General features: G+C 39.3%; 1 pseudogene; it reads right to left on the minus strand.

The window, feature by feature from the left end:
• Nucleotides 1-13,724, minus strand: part of LOC149142694 (uncharacterized) — a 71,666-nt pseudogene extending 57,942 nt beyond the window's left edge.

The raw sequence follows: 13,724 nt of genomic DNA on the forward strand, positions 1-13,724 counted from the left end.
TGAGCCATATCTTCCTAAGCCTTGGGACACTCCTCCTTACTTAATTTGAAATGGCTAGCCAAAGGTATACCAACTGGTTTTTCATTCTACATATTAAACCTTTTCAACACCTTTTATATGTACTCACTTTGAGATAATGTTAATTTGCGATTCTTCCTATCTCTAGTTATTCTCATACCAAGGATTTGTTTTGCAACACCCAAATCCTTTATTGCAAATGAGTTTGCCAATTTCATTTTGAGCACATTTATTTCCTGCATGTTAGAACCTGCAACAAGCATGTCATCTACATACAATAACAATATAATATAATTGCCATTATTTTGCCTTTTGAGATAAAAACAATGATCAGAGTGACATCTAGTATAACCTTGTTCAAACATAAACTTGTCAAATTTTAGATACCACTACCTTGGAGCCTGTTTTAAGCCATACAAGTTCTTCTTCAACCTGCACACAAGTTTCTCCTTCCCTTTTACCTCATATCCTTGTAGCTACTGCATATTTATCTTTTCCTCCAAATCCCCATGGAGAAAGGTTGTATTTACATCTAACTGATCAAGACACAAATATTCAACTGCTACTAGACTTAAAATAGTTCTGATTGAAGTCATTTTAACAATAGGAGAAAATATTTCATCAAAATCAATACCTTTCTTCTGTGCAAACCCCTTCACCACAAGTCTAGCTTTGTACCTTTTTCTACCTCCATCTTCTTCCTTCAGCCTATAAACCCATTTATTCTGTAATGCTGTTTTACTTGTAGGAAACCTGACTAAGTCCCAAGTCTGGTTATGTGCTAAGGAGTCCATCTCTTCTTTCATGTCTTGCTCCCACTTCTTCCTAGTTTCTACCTGCACTACTTTTTCATAACATTCTGGTTCACCAGAATGAGTCAACAATACATAATATAATGAAGGAGAGTATCATTTAGGGGGTCTACTTATCCTGGTAGATCTTCTAACACCGCTTTCAGGTGTTTTAAGTGCTTGTTACTGTTGTGGTTGTTGTTCTGGCTGTTGATCATTATGATTTTCAGGCACCATCACTTTTTCTGTGATCTCGTCAAGCACTGTGTATTCTCTGTTTTCTTTTTCCTGTTTCTTTTCCTGCAGCTGATCCTTATACAAAACCTTTTCATTGAATATGACATCTATGCTCCTAATGATTTTATGTTTTTCATAATCATAAAAGCGATAACTAAAATCATTAACACCATATCCAATAAAGGTACATTTCTTTGATTTTGCCTCAGGCTTTGTTCTATTTTCTTTGTTAATGTGGATAAAGGTTTCACAACCAAAAGTCTTTAGAAAAGAGTAGTTTACCTTTTTACCTGTCCATGCCTCCTCTGGAATACCACCATCCAAGGAAATTGAAGGCCCTCTATTTATTAGATAAACAATAGTATCTACAACGTCTGCCCAAAATTGTAAAGGAAATCTTGCATACAATCTCATTCACCTTGCATGCTCCATGATTGTCATGTTCATCCTTTCTGACACACCATTTTCTTGTGGTGTTCTTGGAACTGTCTTCTCTCTGCGAATTCCATTCTTAGAACAGTACCTATCAAACTCTTTGCTGCAATATTCACCTCCATTGTCTGATATGAGACACTTCAACCTTTTTCCTGTCTCATTTTCAACCAAAGCTTTCCACTTCTTGAAAGTATCAAATACATCAGATTTATTTTGAATACAATAAATCCAAGTTTTTCTGGTTACATCATCTGAATAAAAGTAACATAATAATGAGAGCCACCAAGAGATGATACCTGAGCAGGTCCCCATACATCTGTATGCACAAGCTCTAATTTTTCGCACTTATTTTCTTTCCCAACCCTAAGGAATATGACTTTTTTCTGTTTTCCATAAACACAATTCTCACAGAATTTTAAATCAACATGCTTCAAACCTGGCAAAAAATTTCTTGAGTGAAGAGTCTGCATCCCCTTCTCACTCATGTGCCCAAGCCTATGATGCCACAATGTCATATCTTCTCCTGTAGAGGTTAAAGTATTAACAGAATTAGAAGTACCATTGCATAAATACAATGTACCTACCTTTTCTCCTTTTGCTATTACCAAGGATCCTTTAGTGACCTTCCAGTTTTTGTCTGTGAAAGTAGTTATGCAACCTTCACCTCCCAACATCCCTGTTGAAATCAGATTTTTCTTCAAATATGGAGCATGCCTTACCTCCTTCAATAGCCATTGATTTCCATTGTGCTGTTTTATGAAAACTATACCCATTCCAACGATTTTATAGGGTTTATCATCACCCAATCAAACCTGTCCAAAATCTCCTTGAACATAACCATGAAAATGTTTCTTATTAGGTGTGGCATGGAATGAGGCCCCTAAATCTACCACCCAGGCATCAATAATATTTTCTAACAAAAGAATCAAAGAATCTTGCAACACATCACCTGTTACATTCGCTTCATGATTAGTTTCTTGCTGCGTGTCTCCTTCTTTTCCCTTCCGAGACTTGCAGTCTTTCTTCAGGTGTCCTTTCTTCCCACATTTCCAGCACACTATCCCCGATCTGGACTTGGATCTACCTTTTCTTGACTTACTGCAATATCTTGGGCTCTTTCCTCTTTCCATTTTTCTTCCCCTATTCTCTGTAGTCAAAGCATTACCTGATGTCTCACTGAAGCTTTTCCGTCGCATTTCTTGGCTAAGGATTGCACTGACAACATCATCAAACTTTAAAGTACTAGATCTAGAGACAGAGTTACTAATGGCCATAACTAAACCATTCCAACTTTCTGGCAATGAGCACAGAAATAACAGAGCCCTAACTTCATCATCAAAATTTACCCCTACAGAACTTAACTGACTTGTAACTGTATTAAAATCATTTAAATGTTCTACAATAGATCCACCTTCTGACATCTTCACATTAAATAAACGCTTCATAAGAAATACCTTATTTGAGGCTGAGGGTTTTTCATATAGTTTGGCCAATGCCGAAATTAAACCCTCTATTGTCATTTCCTTTGAAATATTAAACGCTACTGACACCGCTAGGCACAACCATATTGTTCCAAGTGCCTTTCTGTCGAGAACATCCCATTCTCTGTCTGTCATACTCATCGACTTCTTTGTCTTTCCAGTCAATGGTAGGTAGAGATCTCTCTGATACAGATAATCTTCCATCTGCATCTTCCACAGTTGGTAGTTTTGGCAGTTGAATTTTTCGACCCTAAACCTACCATATTCCGCCATTGCTCCCACTCGAACAAAGAACCCTTCTCTTCTATGAGTTTATTAGCCAAATAGACCTTCGGCTCTGATACTAATTGTTAGAAAATTATATATTAAAGAGCAATGGAACACATAAAATATTGCAGAAATATAAACACAGAAAACGCATAAAACAAGAGAGACATAGATATATGTGGTTCACCAGTTTGGGCTACGTCCATGGAGAAACAACCAGTCCTTATTTTATTATATTATCCAGCAAACTGAAGAGATACAACCTATAGTAGATCCATTTTAACACCCTTTTTTCTCTAAATCTCCTCTCTCTTCCTCACTCAGCATACAGATATACATAGACGCAATACAATTCCCTCATATATAGTGAGGGGTTGCCTTATAGGGCAAAAAACCCTAAATTAAACATAACTTCTATCGTCAGATCTCTGCCTAATGAATGGCCCAGATTGACTACGACATTACAACATTTTACAAGGAAATTTTAAATATATTCTTAGCTTTGGGGGTGTTTCCCCCGAAACCCCCCACTAGGGGGCGGCTCCCAAAATGTCGCAGTCGCCCCCCTTGGACCCCCCTGCAGTGAATATTTTACGGGCGGAAACACTGGGGTCAATGCGGCGATACCTTTGAATGCAGAAGATAATCAGGCTCCACACCCAACATCCAAACATTGTAGAGAGTTTATTCTTCTTCTACTAAAACTACAAATCCAAGTCCATTTCTCAAGGAATGCCATAGCTACTACTATGTATAGAATTTTTTCTTATTGACTGTCAAATTGAGATGGATAAAATATGAAACTTTGGGTCATGTTTTAGAGGAAGGGATGAAAATCAGTTATTTCTCTCAATGACATTGTGAAGAAGCAGCTTGGGGCATATTTCCCTGTCAATGTTGTTTCGAAGAAAAATAGGGAACTTGGCTTGAAGATTAGGGTTTCCAGGTTTCTCAAGAATTATCTGTCGATCTTTAAGGAATATGTTGCTAAAAAAACTAATCTGCCATGGTTCCGATTGAGCAAAGAGGCCCTCACACTTGAAGAAGAGGAAGAGAGAATCCATCGACAACATGAATCAGATAACATAGAGAAAATTTGTAAGATACTCATGATGACACGACCAAAACAACTTCACTTAAGCTTAATAGACGAGTTGAAATGGGATTTGGGTTTTCCAGATAATTATGTTCAGAGCTTGGTGCCCAACTATCCTGACTATTTTAGCATCATCAACATGCCTGATAATATGCCTAGATTGGATCTCGTATGCTGTAATAATGAATTGGATGTATCAACATTAGAGAAGAGAGAAGCTAGTGTTGGAAAATACAAAAAAGGTATGCCTCTGGCTTTTCCTATCAATTTTTCTAAGGGGCATGAAATAAAATAGAAAGTTGTGAAATGGTTACAAGCATGCAAGAAACTACCCTATATATCTCTGATCTAGGTAGATCTTGGTGGCCACACCACCTATTCCACTTGGACCCCCACCAATGTCTCTTTCAGTTTTTTAGTTTCCTTAATTTTAGCATACTTTACTATTTTTAGCAAGTTTTTAGGTCCTAAACTTCTGGAGCTGTTTTGAGGCCCTAAACGATGTTTTTTTGGGAAAACTGAGGAAAACATTGGTTTTTAATTGATTTTTTCCATTCAAAGTTGTATTCCTCAGATAGATATTTCTAACGAGGTATTGTGCATGTCAAATGGAGACTGTATGCCAAAGTTACGACCCCGAGAAGTTGATGTACCAATTTAACCAAATGGGGCCCATAGTTTTGGTGCTTCATCTCCTAGGGTTAGGCTTTTGGATGTTTAGGGTTTTTCATTGTTTCTCAATAATAAATAGTCCTTTGACTCTCATTGTAACATAATTCAGAGGCATTTTTCCACCACATGTCTTCTCAGAGATAAGCTACCATCACCCAAGCTAGTTCATTTCCATTATGTTTATAAGCTTATTTTAGGATTTGATATTAATGAAAAGAAGTGTTATTTCTGTTGCATCTTTGTTTTTATGGTTATATATGTAATTTTTTGCATTCCTATTTAAGTTTGGATCAGTGGTATCAGAGTGATTTGCTCTTTCTCGATTTTTCTTTGCATGTCCCGAACGAGGTCAGGATATAAGGATTTAGGGATCGAACTGGTCGAACCTTTGCATGACCAACCTCGCAAACCCCTATGACCTCCCATGGTGTAAGAGAAGAAAGACGAGGGGGCGTAGGATCCCTTCAAAATCTTTCTCAAAGAAGCCCTCGAGTGACAGAAGAACATGATGATGGAAAACTTTGCCCAGATCCTTCAACGACTACCCAGAGGTGACACATCTCCTTCTAGCAGCCACTTTGGAAGTGCCATATCCTTCAAGGCACAAGTTAACTTTGAAATCCCCATATTTTAAGGTTAGATAGATCTGGACGTCATAGATAAATGTTTAAATTTGATAGAAGAATATTTTTCTGTTCATGATTTTTCTAGCTGGAAAAATATTACTTTTGCACTTCTCAAAGCTGCCCCCCTCATCAAGCACTAGTGGGAAACCTACTGTGAGAAGAAGGACGAAAGTACACACTCACTATTTTCAGCCTCACCGACTTGGAATTCATTCTAGGATGCCATCAAGGAGTAGTAATAACCTGTTGGGAGCTATGAGGATAAATACATAGAGTGGATCACGCTGCAGTGGGGAAGGGACCAAGACCTGCTAGAGTTTACCAATGTTTTTCATACCCTTTGTATGTAGTTGGGTATTAATGATTCTGAGTGGAATTTGGTACGCAAGTACCATGACTGTCTACATAGGTACATCTAAGATGAGATGGAGTTTCTGGACATCTCCTCGCTCGGCATGAGGTATCAATACGTTGTTAAGATTGAGAAAAAGTTTAAATAGTAAAAGTGAGACTTTGGATCTGTGAATCTAAAGTAAGGGAAAGGAGCCACCAGACTGCATAGCAAAGGAAAAATCCAAGGCGAGGTGACCCAGGATAACTCGCTGAAGATGTAAGCAAAGAACAACACCATGAAGACAAAGAAGGATACAGGAAAGTGATGTGAGTTCCATAAGAGCTCCATTCACAACACAAGTGAGTATCGGGCCAAGAAGTCACTGGTGGCCAAGCTGAAGGCTTTCGAATTAGACGCATGTTCCAAATCTGAGTCAGAACCTGACAAGGGGAATGAAAAATGGATGTAGATCATTGACCCTGATCCTAGTGCCACCATGGCCACTACCAAGATCTAGAAGATTATGCCTGAAGATCCAGAGGAGGGGGGATACCTCTTCCAGTCACAAATGTGGGTGAAGGGTTCTCCACTGCAGTTCATTGTTGACAGCAGGAGCCAAAAGAACCTCATTTCAGTAGAGGTCATGAATCATCTAGGCCTACCAACTATATCACATCCACAACCATACACCATCGGGTGGCTTCACCAAGGATGAGACCTATGTGTCAGTTAGCAGTGTTGCCTTCCATACAACATCAAGCCCTTCATGGATGAGATACTGTGTGGTGTTTCTCCTCTTGAAGTTTGTGATTTATTATTAGGAAAACCATACTTATGGAAGCGACATACTATATATGAGTCTAGACCTCAATCTTTTATTATCTATTCGAGTAATAAGTTAACATGATACTAGAGGTATCCCAGCCTACCACCATCTCTTTGATCTCTGTGAAGAAATGCAGTAAGATCATCTCCCAGACTGGTAAATTTGGTTTCTTTCTTATTCTCTCTCAAAGTAAGAGGAAGATCATAACCACATCCATGGCCTCCAGGAAGGGTTCCTCCATGCAGCGAAAGCAGGTCGATACAGTTGTGAAAGAATACAGGGACATCTTCTCCTCACCCATAGGGGTACCATTGAATTGTCAGGTCAAGCATTCGATCGATCTGACTCCCATAGAACCTCTACCCAATGAACTGATATATCATTGCTCCATTATTAAAAATGAAGATATCACACGGAAAATCCAAGAATTGTTGCAAAAAGGGCACATCCGACTAATTTCCTCACCTTATGGAGCCTGAATATACTTGATCTGAAAATCACTCGTGTGTGACCTCAGTTAAATAATTATTGTATGAAGGTATTATAGACTCATGTGCTGGTGTGTGTCTATGTTATTTTAGGCAATGGATCAATCAAATTGCAAAACACATAGACACTGGAAAATGGAAAATAGTAAGGAAAACACAGTAAGGAAATGCAAGAACATCTCTGGTCCAGCTTTCAATGGTGGCCTTCTTTTATTGTGTCTTTAAAGTAGAGAATTACAATGAGGAGCTCAATTTGAGTCTCCTAAAACAGAGAATGTTTGGTAGGGTGGTTCTTGGATTCCCTAAGCCACTATAGTACATAGACTCTTTTCCTTACCTAATATTGACCTCTCTGGTCTTTAATGGGAGGAGCCCAATGTGGTGCTCAATTCCCGCCAGATCCTCTCAGGGATTGCTTGAACCTCTCAAGATTTTTGTCTGGTCGATGCTGCCTATGGTCAGCTAGGCTCTCTATTTTCTTCTTCTTGCTTTACTGTCTTCTCTTCACTCTTGCTTTCTCTGTCTTCATCCTCTTACTTTCTTCTTCTTTGTTCTACTCTTTGGCTGTTCATGGCTAAAAGCTAATCTATCTTATGACTGCTTGCTTCCTCTTCTGCCCCTTTGGTTTGCCTGTTGTTGTTCACTTGGAGTTCCCTACCTCTACGTCTTCGCCAATGTCTCACAGGGAGTGGCCACTTGTCCTCTCACGAACTACACAAGCTCTTCCTCAATGGTTCGGTTTTTCAGTCACTGTGGAATGACTCATCTGCCAAATCAACGGTCAAATCAGACATCAAACTTCTTTATGACGTGGCTTAATCCCCTGTTAAATCCAGTTCCTCCATCGGGCGCAATCTCCACCATCATATCTGGAGCCCCCAGATCCTAAGACATTCACTCATATCGTGCGGTTTACTTGCTCAACCGTTAGTGCACGATGAGAGGCGGTTTTTTCTCTCATCTGCCGGACATGCATCGCCCAATGTATGGAACGCTCTTTTTTCGCCAAATCCACTTACCGCTTAAGGATGCCTCTGATATACTACCAGTTCTGGAGCACGGGTGCTTCCTTTAGCTTTAGCACTTTCCCCATGGTTTCCCAGCATCCCATGTGACCAAGCGCTCGGGGCCTTTCCTTCTCAAAGGGTTTTTCCCGGCGATGCACAATTAGCACTAATCACGCATCAGAAATGGCCTCTATTTCCTGATCTGGATTTCCCAAGTGCCAGTTTTTCCTCCTACGCAGTCTCCATGGGCCTCGATCAGCGCACTTTGACTGAGGTCCTCGTTGTTCCTTGTTGACTGCAAACTACCACCGTTCAGGGGTTTTCCTGATCAATCTTTATCCGTAAATTTGAAGTCTGTCCTGATTTTATATAGTCATGGCACTTTGATTATTTTTCATGGATCCAATCCAGATCATGGCCTTCCCACTAAAAAAGATTTTGAACCACCAAAAGTTGGTTTTCAAGCATCGATTAAGTGAGGGTACAATTGTCTCACTTGTCCAATCTCTATCAACTTTGCACTGCTTGGCTTTGAACCCTTGAGCCCAATTCTAAGGTACTCAATAGCTCCCTTGTGCGTCATCCTCACCTTCCTGTCTAGCACTATGTCTTCCTGCAATTCATTAAGATATCTGGGTAGTAGGTCATCAATAGAAGGCAATTGACTCTACTCTTCGGGATCCTCAATTAATGAAGGTTCAAACAGCCTCAAGCAATCTGCATTCATGACTAAGTAGATGTGCATGTAAGTTAGTAGATCAAGGCAAAAATCATTCTCACCAATCTTCTCAAGTATCCTGAAAGGTCCATACCTGATAGGCTTCAACTTTTTGCCTTCACCTTGCATCCTGTCCTTGTTGATGTACAACCAGAGTTGGTCATCAACTTGGAAACTATGCTCCATCCAATGCTTGTCATGCCTTGCCTTGTATTTGACTTGGATATTTTCCAGTTATTCCTGCACTACCTAGTGGATCTCTTGGATCTGTTGAATGAACCTAGTTTCCCTGTCCACATCACTATGTCCCTCAACTATGGTGTCTTTAACAAAGACAAAATTGAAAGAAGACCTTGGGGTGAAACCAAAACAGATCTCAAAAGGAGATCTCTTTGTAGAAGAATGTTTTTGTCTGTTGTAAGCATGCTGCACATAACACAAATGTTCATCCTAAAGATTAGGATGTTTGTTGCAATATCCCCTGAGTGATTGGATCACTGTCCTGTTAAATACTTCGGTCTAGCCATCAGTTTGTGGATGAAAATCTGTGTTTTTCTTCAGTTTGGTGTCCATCAGTGCCCACAGACTTGACCAAAACTTCCCCACAAATCGGGTGTCTCTATCAGATACAATGGAAGTGGGTAATCCAAAATGAACCCATACATGTTCAAAGAACAGTTTTGCAGTTTGTTCAGTTGTAATCTGTTTATTACAAGGTATCAAAATACACATTTTGTTGAACCTATCCACAAAAACATATAGATAATCATGACCTCTCCTAGACTTAGGCAGTCCTCCAACAAAATCCATGGAAACATTTTCCCAAGGTTGAGAAGGAATTGGTAGTGGAGTGTACAAGCCTAGTTTTCTATTGTTGGGCTTGCTTTTAGCACACATAGTACACCCTCTTACACATCTAGAAACTGTCTCATTCATTTTTGGCCAAAAAAAAAATCTTTGTAGCTGTGCAACTATTTTACTTACCCCAAAGTGACTTGATATTAGAGAAGTGTGTGCTTCTGAAATTATCTTTACTCTTTCAGTTTGTGGAATGCATACCTTCCCATAATGGTATAAGAGTCGGTCCTTTACATGATAGTCCAATTCTTCTACTCTTTTTCCTTGACTTAAAGTTGCATATACATCTTTAAACACTATATCTTGAGCATATTGTTCAATGTAACTCTCATGTAACACATAATTTTTCTTAAGTATAGTAGATGCATTTATAATGGGTCTAGATAACATGTCTGCAACTTTATTATGTATGCCCTTTTTATATCTGATGACTAAATGAAACTATTGTAGAAAACCCATCCATCTATAGTGTCTTGATTGTTGCAACTTAGTTTGGGAGTGTAGATATTGAAGTGGTTGATGATCAGTATGTATTACTGTCTCTTTGCCCATTAAGTAATGTTTCCACTTTTTCAAACTCTATACTAATGCATACAATTCTTTATCATATGTAGGATAGTTAACTACTGTAGAATTAAATGTCTCAGAATGATAACATATCGTTTTACCGTGCTGTGTCAACACTGCTCCCATGGCATAGTCATTGGCATCTGTTTGGATCTCAAATGGTCTTTGAAGATCAGGAAGTGCTAGTACAAGTGTTGTACTAATCTTTTCTTTCAAGGTGTTGAAGGCTTTCTGCTATTTTCTCCCCACTGAAACACCTTGTTCAATCCTCTTAAAGCATGTAAGGGAGCTGCAATTAAGGAAAAGTTACAAATGAACTTTCTCCAATATTGTGCTGCCACTAAGAAGTTTCTAACCTCTGTAGCAGATTTGGGTTTAGGTCAGCTTACAATGACTGCCACTTTAGAGGGATATATCTTCAATTCACCACCCCCTACTATATGACCCAATTAATTTAGAGATGTTTTGCCAAATTCACATTTTGAGAGTTTAACATGAATTTTTTCTCTTTTCGAAACATCTAATGTCTGCTTAACATGCTTTAAGTGTTCTTCCCATGTTTTTCTAAATATCAGAATTCCATCTAGATACACAATAACAAAATCATCAAGAAAAGGTCTGAGTACATCGTTCATTAATCTCATGAAAGAAGCAGGAGCATTAGTTAAGCCAAAAGGCATAACTAGCCACTCATACAATCCCTGCTTTGTTTTGAAAGCAGTCTTCCATGCATCTTGTTCTACAACTCTAAGCTGATGGTATCCACTATGCAAGTCTAACTTGGAAAAAAAAACAACTTCTTTCAATTGATCTAAAATATCATCTATGCGAGGAAGGGTATAATGATTTTTTATTGTTATCTTATTCAGTGCTTGGTAATCGATGCACATTCTCCACAAGCCATCTTTCTTTCTCACCAAAATGATTGGTGACCCACATGGTGATGTGCTAGGTCTGATGAACCCTTTCTCGAGCAACTCCTGCACTTGCTTCTTGATTTCAGCATTCTTTAAAGCAAACAACCTTTTATACTTGTGGCTACAATAGTTGTTTCATCTCCTGAGTCTAACCCCAAATCTTTCTAAATAGTTGCAGCAATCTTCTTCTTCTTGCCCTCAAACTTCTTAGGTCTCAACTTTGGATGCAGAATCCAACAGTTCTCATCATCATGCCCATCCTTTTTACAGTGAGTGCATGAAGCCTTGCTCTTTTGTGTAGTGTTAGCCTTCCCTGCTTTCCATTTTTGCTTTCTTTTCTCCTTACTCTTGCTTGCAATGGGTTGGGATGACCCCCCAACTTCTGGATTTCCATTCTTTCCTCTAGATTCTAGATGAGTAGCTTGTACAAATACCTCATCTATATTAGTGGGATTAAATATGAGGATAGTGTGCCTCATGTAGCTGTGTAGACCACCAATATACTTCAACAAGGTCTCAAGTGAGTCTAATGAGATTTCTAGAATCAATGCTCTCTTTCTAAATTCTTGAGTGTACCCCTGCACACTTTACCCTTTCAATTGTCGAAGAGTTTGCCAACTCATCATGGCTTGCTGCATGTAGGCCAATGGATAGAACTGTTTTTTTATTGCAGAAACAAATTCACTTCAGACAGAGATAGCCTTACCATGTCTCTTTAGGTCAGCTTGGGTCCTACCTTCCCACCAAACCAAGGAAGTGCCTCCAAGGCATAGGCTTGCTAGCTGAATCTTGCTCTTATATGATTCGATACTCTGCACTCTACAATAAACATCAATTTATCTAATCTAATTGTCCAGCTTTTCTACATTCAACTCTCCATCATATATAGGCAAGTCAAATTTAACATCTAGTTTGATCAAAGATGCTTTCTTTTTATGTTCAGGGCTATTAGGAGGTGTGAGAAAGTGTTCTTATTTCCCTTTGCCTTTTGAGTGGTCATGGAGGAAAGACTCATCTTCTCCTTTGTCTTGTTTGGAGCTTGATGCATCTTCATCCTTATGTTTTCTAAAGTCCTTATACATTTCTTCTACCATGGAGCTTATGGCTAGGAAACTATTTATGAATTGAGGGTCTGGCCCTACAAAACCTTCTTCTGACATTGTCTTCTGAGAATAGAATCTCCCAATTTCAGGATTAGTTTCGACCAAATCTCCTTCTCCTAATCTGAGCTTTGATCTAGTTAGCATTCAATAGCTAAACCAACACAAGCTTGCCTAACCTTAATAGCCTAGAGCTCTGATACCACTTGATCTGAAAATCACTCATGTGTGACCTCAGTTAAATAATTATTGTATGAAGGTATTACAAACTCATGTGCTGGTGTGTGTCTATGTTATTTTAGGCAACGGATCGATCAGATTGCAAAATACACAGACACTGGAAAATGGAAAACAATAAGGAAAACACAGTAAGAAAATGAAAGAACACAACAACTAATAATGAGTTCACCCTATTCTCCAGGGCTACATCTCCGGTCCAGCTTTCAGTGGTGGCCTTCTTTTATTGTGTCTTTAAAGAAGAGAATTACAATGAGGAGCTCAATTTGAGTCTCCTGAAATAGAGAATGTTTGGTAGGGTGGTTATTGGATTCCCCAAGCCACTAGAATTCCTGATAGATCCTCTTAGGGATTGCTTGAACCTCTCAAGCTTTCTGTTTGCTCGATGCTGCCTATGGTCAGCTTGGTTCTCTATTTTTTTCTTCTTGCTTTACTGTCTTCTCTTCGCTCTCGCTTTCTCTGTCTTCGTCCTCTTCCTTTCTTCTCCTATGTTCTGCTCTCTGGTTGTTCATGGCTAAAAGTCAATCTGTCTCATGACTGCTCACTTCCTCTTTCACCCCTTTGATTCGCCTACTACTGTTCACTTGGAGTTCCCTACCTCTGTGTCTTCACCAACATCTCACTGGGAGTGGCCACTTGTTCTCTCACGAACTGTGCTAGCTCTTCCTCAACGGTTTGGTTTTTTAGTTACACTATGGAATGACTCATCCGCCAACTCAACGGTCAAATTGAATGTCAAACTTCTTTATGTCATGTCTTAATCCCCTATTAAATCCGGTTCCTCCATCGGGCACAATCTCCACCATAAGATTTGGAGCCCCCAGATCCTACGACATTCGCTCATTTCGCGTGGTTGACTTGCTCAACTGTTAGCGTGTGATGAGAGGAGGTTTTCTCTCTCATCCACCAAACACGTGTTGCGCAATGTATGGAATCACTCGTTTTTCACCAAAACCACTTACCGCCCAAGGATGCCTCTGATATACTACTGGTTTTGGATCATGGGTCCCGCCTTTCACTTTAACACTTTTCCCATAGTTTCCCGGCAT

This window comes from Pinus tabuliformis, chromosome X (genome assembly GCF_031772625.1).
Source record: "Pinus tabuliformis cultivar Carrire ecotype Pingquan chromosome X, CPIR1, whole genome shotgun sequence".
Classification (NCBI taxonomy): domain Eukaryota; kingdom Viridiplantae; phylum Streptophyta; class Pinopsida; order Pinales; family Pinaceae; genus Pinus; species Pinus tabuliformis.